Genomic DNA, 7,404 nt, shown 5'->3' on the forward strand with positions numbered 1-7,404 from the left:
TATCTCTGGCTCATCTTCTAGACAGTCACCAGAGGATTTTACTAAAATATACAGGCAGAGGTGTTCTTTGCCCAGTAATTTGAATCTGTTCCTCTAAGATCTTTCTACTTCCCTTCAGTCCTACCCCCTGATTCCTGGAGAGGGGAGAGGGGCTGGAGGTTGACACACAGTCACTAATGGCCAGTGATTTAGTCAGTCATGCCCATTGTACTGAAGCCTCCATAGAACCCCAGAATGATAAGGTTCAGAGAGTTTCCAGGTTGGTGAACTTGTGGAGATTTGGGAAGTAGAGAACTCAGAGGGCAGGGAAGCTCTGTGCTCCTGAGTTATAACCTTTTATAATGTATAACATTTTAATTTTTTTTTTTTTTTGCGGTACGTGGGCCTCTCACTGTTGTGGCCTCTCCTGTTGCGGAGCACAGGCTCCGGACGTGCAGACTCAGCGACCATGGCTCACGGGCCTAACTGCTCCGCAGCATGTGGGATCTTCCCAGACCAGGGCTCGAACCCGTGTCCCCTGCATCGGCAGGCGGACTCTCAACCACTGCGCCACCAGGGAAGCCCCTGTATAACATTTTATAATGAGACGTCATTGCACTGAGAATATAACTGCAGGCACTGATTAGGTCAAAGGCTCCACACTGCCTTTCCATGCATTGGTGAATGTAATATAGTGAAAAATAAATAAATAAATAAAGACTGGGGAGTAAGCAAGAATGACAAGATTTTAACACTTTTTTTCTCCAGCCCCATTCTTTCTTTCTTTTTCTTTCTTCCTTTTTGCTGTCTTTTTCTTTCTCATTTTTTCTTTTCCTTTCTTTTCTTTCTTTCTTTCTTTCTTTTTTTTTTTTTGGCCTTAATTTCTTCTGTTTCTTTGTTCCCTGATAGTCTCTGCAACTTTTTTTTTTTTTTTCTGATCCAAAAACCTAAGAAGATTCCTGTGATGCCAGAAGAACAAATTGGAGTTTCTAAGGATGGTACATTTATCTAGCCTGGGACATTACAAGGAACAGATAGTGCCAGAATTTCAGCTGATCTTGTATGTTATGACCAGGGTTGGTAATAGGGAAAAGAAAACAGATCATGAACAAAAAAATTTAGGTCTTGCTTCATTTTATTTCATGTATAGGAGATTATGTCTACAGTTTAGTTAAGGTACATAATCGTATGATTTTTAGCCTAGCATCTCTCATGTTTCTCTTCTTTCTTCCTAGTTCAATGACATTTTTCTCATCCTCCAAACCCCTAATTTACTAGGTTGGGAACTCCACAAGAGGGAGAACCATATCAATCCTTTTTACCGTGGTATCCCCAAAGCTAAGCATGAATGATAGGGAGACATTTCATTGTGTATTTGCCTGAAAATATGATTTTATTTATTAATAAGTGAATGTTTAGCTTTTTGTTACTACAACATATTTTATAGAGGTTGTTTTATTTCACCCTGATAACAGGAGTCAGGCCCCCAAAAGAGTTTCCCTCAGGCAGATCCAGGGTATGAGTACAGTGGGATCTTCTGCATCTATAGCCATATATCTTTCCACTAACTACACCTACCTCCATGTTAGCAAGATCAGTAGCAGGCTGCAGAGATTGTTCCTCACTCAATTGGCTGCTTCCAATAGTGAGCGATAAAAGTAGTTTAACAAAGCTCCCTGGGATACAAGCAGATCAAAATGATAGATCCCTACTCCATTGGTTTTGTTTTGTTTTATTACCATGCAAATGAATGAAAAGCAAAGGGAGTTCTTCCAAGCCGAATTTTGTTTGTTGAGGAGGGAGGAATGAAGACATGATCAGAAGCCCCACTGAAGCCCAACTTCTAATGCTCCAATAGATCTGTAGTCTTTTGGAAATCAGATAGGTTGATAGAGCATCAGGATCTGGGAAAACTGAATACAGCAAGTGATGAATGAACGATTAGTGGTGACTAGGCAAGATTTCAAGCATCCTGGGAAGTGCAAAGTAGCAAATGCTCTAAAGAGAAAGCTTGTAAACTCAGATCTTGTAAACCTGAGTGCAAAATTCACCAATGCATGGAAAGGCAGTGTGGAGCCTTTGACCTAATCAGTGCCTGCAATTATATTCTCAGTGCAATGATGTCTCCTGATTGCCTGGCACATGTATTCTATGCTTCTCTTTTAATCTTTCAAGCTCTCTCTAAGTCTCTGTTCCCACCCCCTTACTTCCTATCTCTCTCATTAGTGGCCCAAACTGACAGCTGTACATGAGCCACGGTGCTACCCTAGCCCCTATGTTACACTCCATGCCCTCTTCCCCTATTTCTCCTAAAAATGATCCCTCATTTTAGATTATCCACAGTTTCCTAAATTACTACACACCATACTTCTAAGAATCACAAATATAATTTGAATGATATATAGCTAAGTGTTTTAATTTATACTGCTCTTCCTCTATGGCATTTTTTCAAGAAAATGTGTTTACAGTGTATGTACCTGCAGGTCGGGGGTTCTGTTTTTTAATTCTTCCAGGCGAATTAACATGTTACTAGATCACTAGGATGTACTTAATATAAAGTGACAGATTCATGTCTTATTAAGCATTATATAAACTGTAAACTATATATAAACTATACATCAGTTTGTTCCCTCACCCTATAAAAATATCTGTTCCTTACCCTTTCACAAATACCATTTGTCATTTTCAAGCTGCTTCTGGAAATGAAAAAGGCTTTGCTCTAAACATGAACAAACATAAATGCCATCAATAAAAAGACACTATAAATTACACACAGAGCCCCCTATCCATATCTAAATCCTTTTGTACCTGTTTGATACATTGACAAACCTTCTGTTTTTTATTTTACCATCTTGTTCAGATTTTAGCAGCAAACTTTACACATTGGTATAAATGCATTTTTTTGTGATAAATTTACTGAATTATTTTATATTACTCCATTTGCTTTTCCAAATTTGTATTCAGATAGGTGAGATTTAAGAAGAATTTTTTATATGAGCCACTTTGAGTTGCCTTAATGTAATGGTGCTTCATGAATCACTGGGTGAGTTTGAGCTGAGGTGTAGCAGGATATTTATCTCCTATTACCATGCCAATGACACCTTACCAGGACATGATATAATGGGTGCTGTCTGGTTTAATAAAAGATGAGTTCCCCTCCAGTACTTGAGGAGAGAGATTTCAATCAGCTCACAGTCTTGGACTCTATCTACTCTCAGGTTGAAATCATACTGTCAACAGCATCTCAGCTTGTCATGAAGGGTGCTAGTAAAAGCATATTTGCTTGGACCAGCTCCAGACTGAGAAAACCCACAGCAAATGCTAAACTAACAAGCAAAGACAAAGACATTTTCCAAATAGTGATGACTCCTGATTACATTTCTAAATTCTTCAGCCCCAATATGGATGTGGCACATGTAGACTTCCATCTAAAATCAGTGAAACTCCCAGAAGAATTGTGTCTAGAGAGAAGGCTGTCTGATGTGATAAACAGCAAAATCTCCATCCGCCCAATTCAACTCAGAATTCTCTAAAGAGAAGAGTGTGAAGAAAAGAGAAACTCGGTACAAAAAGGATTCTCTGTTCTTGGCTGAGGATTTTGCTGACTGCAAGAATTATGCATCACTCAGACCCAGCAACCAGGGCTATGCTATCATTGTCACATCTCCCCAAAGTTACAATCCCATCGAGGTTTCTCACACTAGGTGAGACCCCAACATTCGAAGGAAAGAATCACTCCTCTTTGTGTCTGAGCTGGGCTCAGAACTTTTTCATCACAGACAAAATGGATTATTGGCCCCCACAGTAACACATCAAACCTTCTGGAGATGTCAGGAGATGAAAGCAGTCATTCCCAGGCATCTGGCTTCTTAGTAAAGCAGAGCAGGAAGACATCTTTGCAGTTGATGGGCCACAATTCCCTTGCCTCTCCAACACATTGTGCTACTGGGTCTGAAAACTCATTTCAAGGAAGAGAAGACTTTTCAAAGAGGACCCTTTCTCTGTATCCTCTTATCTAACTTCCTCCAGGGAAAGGGAGAACCATAGATACAGAGTTTCAATTCTGAGGAGAATATTGTTTAAAAAAAATTTCTCTTGAATCCTCCCCCTTAAGACTGGCCATTAATAGATGGTAAAAGTAGCTAAATATGGAGTATGGCTTTACCTTGAGACCTTTGTTTTCAGCTTCCCTCTCCCCTTCATTTATCACTTCCCCTGATGGAATTGCTTAGAGCCTATGTATTCTCCCCTGCTTTTCTTTATCAAAGCTGCTCTTATTACTTTTTTTCCAGGGAATTTATTATTGTCTCTCTGTGAACACAGCACCATTCTAATTGTTATAGGATATGAAAAATATGTATTAATGAAAATATTTGGCCTCAAAATTAATAGTTAATCTTAAGAAATAATGGTTAATGAATGTGCCTGTCACTCTGCTAAGTGCTTTACAAGTGTCTCTTTTAAACCTATGGCATAGTTGTCCCTACTGCTATTCCTGGGAAGCTTATAATGATAAAGAAAACTTGTTCGATATAACACAACTAGAAAGTAGCTGAGCAGGACACAGACCTAGACAATAAGGTCCTAACCTTGCACTTTTTACCACTAAGTTGTTACCAACTCCCTAAAGACAAAACACACAAACCAATCAGAGATGCATAATAGAGCAAACAAAACAACATGAGATGCTAAAATTTAGATATTCAAATGTCAGTATCTAAGTGTGTGGCCAAGAAAGGAAAAACCCACTTAGACATAATCTTATCCGTCACTAGAATGAAAACCATGAGGCACAAACATTTGTCTTTATTGTTTTATTCCTAGTCCCTAATCCATAGTCTTTCACATAGTAATAATAACTATTTTCTGAATGAATATTTTAAAATGTCCTAGACATAGAAAACAAAATTATGGTTACTAAAGGGGAAAAGGGGTGAGGGATAAAATTGAAATTTGGGATTAACAGATACACATTACTATATATAAAATAGATAAACAACAAGGACCTACTGTATAGCACAGGGAACTATATTCAGTATCATATATATATATATATATATATATATATAACTGAATCACTCTGCTGTATACCTGAAACATTTTAACTTGACTCTACTTCCATAAAAATATAAAATTTAAAAAAAGATTTGTACTTGTAAAGTAACAAGAGGCTTTTCATTAACTCTTATGCCAATAATGGCAGAGTAAGAAATAGTTTATCACAGTGGGTAATAGTCATCTGAGAATGTCGTTTTTTTTTTTCCAAAGAAATGTGTTCCAGTCGTGTAATGAAGGTTGAAAAATCCCAGCGATATTAGCTCTCCCTGTTGCTAGTTTATGGAAATGTTAGTATTGTACGTAAGAGAAGATAATAGTTCTAAGTAGAATTATCTATCATCATAATAATGTACTTATATTAATTCTTGAGATAAAATAAAAAAAAACTTTTAAGAGAATGTTTTCTTATTCCAGCTAGTATATGAAATATTTTAAAAGACACTTAATGTATTAAGTAAGCTGAATAAAGGTTGAGCGGGTGCTTCAAAAATCATAGGGTTGTTTAAGCAATGGGATAATTTTGTTCAATTGACTTAATGAATCTTCACATTATTGATAAAATCTTCATGCTTGCCTTCCCTTTAAGAGCCTTAGGCATCACTTTTATAAGGTACCCAGCTTAAAATGATCACATGGTACTATAACAATAAATTAGCCCCTTTCTCTGCAGAATCACCATGGCGGCTTGGACCTTGTGCACATATCCTGAAAACTGGAGGGCCTTCAAGGCCCTCACTGACGCTCAGTACAGTGGGGTTCAGGTCCGTGTGCTCTCTGCACCACCCCACTTCTATTTTGGCCAAACCAAATGCACCCCCGAATTTCTCAGTAAATTTCCTGCTGGCAAGGTTCCAGCCTTTGAGGGTGATGATGGATTCTGTGAGTTTGAGAGCAATGCCATTGGCTACTATGTGAGCAATGAGGAGTTGTGGAGAAGTACTCTTGAAGCAGCAGCCCAGGTGGTGCAGTGGGTGAGCTTTGCTGATAGCGACATAGTTCCCCCAGCCAGAATCTGGGTGTTCCCCACCTTGGGCATCATGCACCACAACAAGCAGGTCACAGAGAATGCAAAGGAAGTGGTGAGGCAAATTATGGGGCTGCTGGATGCTCACTTGAAGACAAGGACTTTTCTGGTGGGCGAACGTGTGACAATGGCTGACATTACAGTTGTCTGCACCCTGTTGTGGCTTTATAAACAGGTTCTGGAGCCTTCTTTCTGCCAGTCCTTTCCTAATACAAACCACTGGCTCCTCACCTGCATTAACCAGCCCCAGTTCTGGGCTGTCTTGGGGGAGGTGAAACTGAAAAAAATAGCCCAGTTTGATGCTAAAAAGTTTGCAGAGAGCCAGCCTAAAAAGGACACCTCACGGAAAGAGAAAGCTTCTTGAGAAGAGAAGCAGAAGCCCCAGGTCGAGCGGAAAGAGGAGAAGAAGACAGCTGCCCCTGCTATTGAGGAGGAGCTGGATGAATGTGAGCAGGCACTGGGTGCTGAGCAGAAGGACAAGGATCCCTTTGCTCACCTGCCCAAGAGTAACTTTGTGTTGGATGAATTTAAGTGCAAGTACTCCAACGAGGACACACTCTCCGTGGTGCTGCCATACTATTGGGAGCACTTTGACAAAAATGGCTGGTCCCTGTGGTACTCCGACTACCGCTTCCCTGAAGAACTCACCCAGACATTCATAAGCTGCAACTTCATCCATGGACTGTTCCAGCGATTGGACAAACTGAGAAAGAATGTCTTTGACAGTGTCATTCTCTTTGGAACCAAAAATAGCAGCTCCATTTCTGGAGTCTGGGTCTTCTGAGACCAGGAGCTTGCCTTTCCCCTGAGTCCAGATTGGCAGGTGGATTATGAGTCATACACATGGCAGAAACTGGATCCCAGCAGCGAGGATACCCAGCCGCTGGTTCAAGAATATTTCTCCTGGGATGGGGTCTTCCAGCATGCGGGCAAAGCCTTCAATCAGGGCAAATTCTTCAAATGAATATCTCTTGCCATTGCCTAGCTGCCTGCACCTGCCCTTCAGGGAGAATGGGGGTCACTAAAGGAAACTGAACATCGAACCCTTTCCTACCCTGCCTCCTTCGTGGGTGATGGCTTCTTCAAAGGGGAGTAGATATCTTGAAGCAGGGTGTTATCTATACCTGCAGGACCTCCCTGTGCAGGAGAGAAGTCTTCAGAAGAGCAGAAAGAGAGGTCTCTCCTCAGTTTTGATATTTTTTTTTAAATTGCCTTGCCTCCCCTGTGATGACCATCTTCTAAGCTAGCTGGGAAAGATTGGATGTAGTTAGGAGGTGGTGATGCAGGGCTTTATAACTACCTAATTCCAGACCTTCCTGCATGAAGGGGGAGAATACCTGCTG

General features: G+C 40.3%; 1 pseudogene across 1 annotated transcript; it reads left to right on the plus strand.

Annotated features, from left to right (window-relative positions):
- The first annotated feature begins 5,714 nt into the window (after nt 1-5,714).
- LOC308626839 (elongation factor 1-gamma-like) lies at nt 5,715-7,074 on the plus strand (annotated as a pseudogene). Its single transcript has one exon. The product of its transcript is annotated as an elongation factor 1-gamma-like (transcript).
- The last annotated feature ends 330 nt before the right edge of the window (nt 7,075-7,404 follow it).

This window comes from Mesoplodon bidens (assembly GCF_964165515.1).
Source record: "Mesoplodon bidens genome assembly, chromosome: 13".
NCBI classification, from domain to species: domain Eukaryota; kingdom Metazoa; phylum Chordata; class Mammalia; order Artiodactyla; family Ziphiidae; genus Mesoplodon; species Mesoplodon bidens.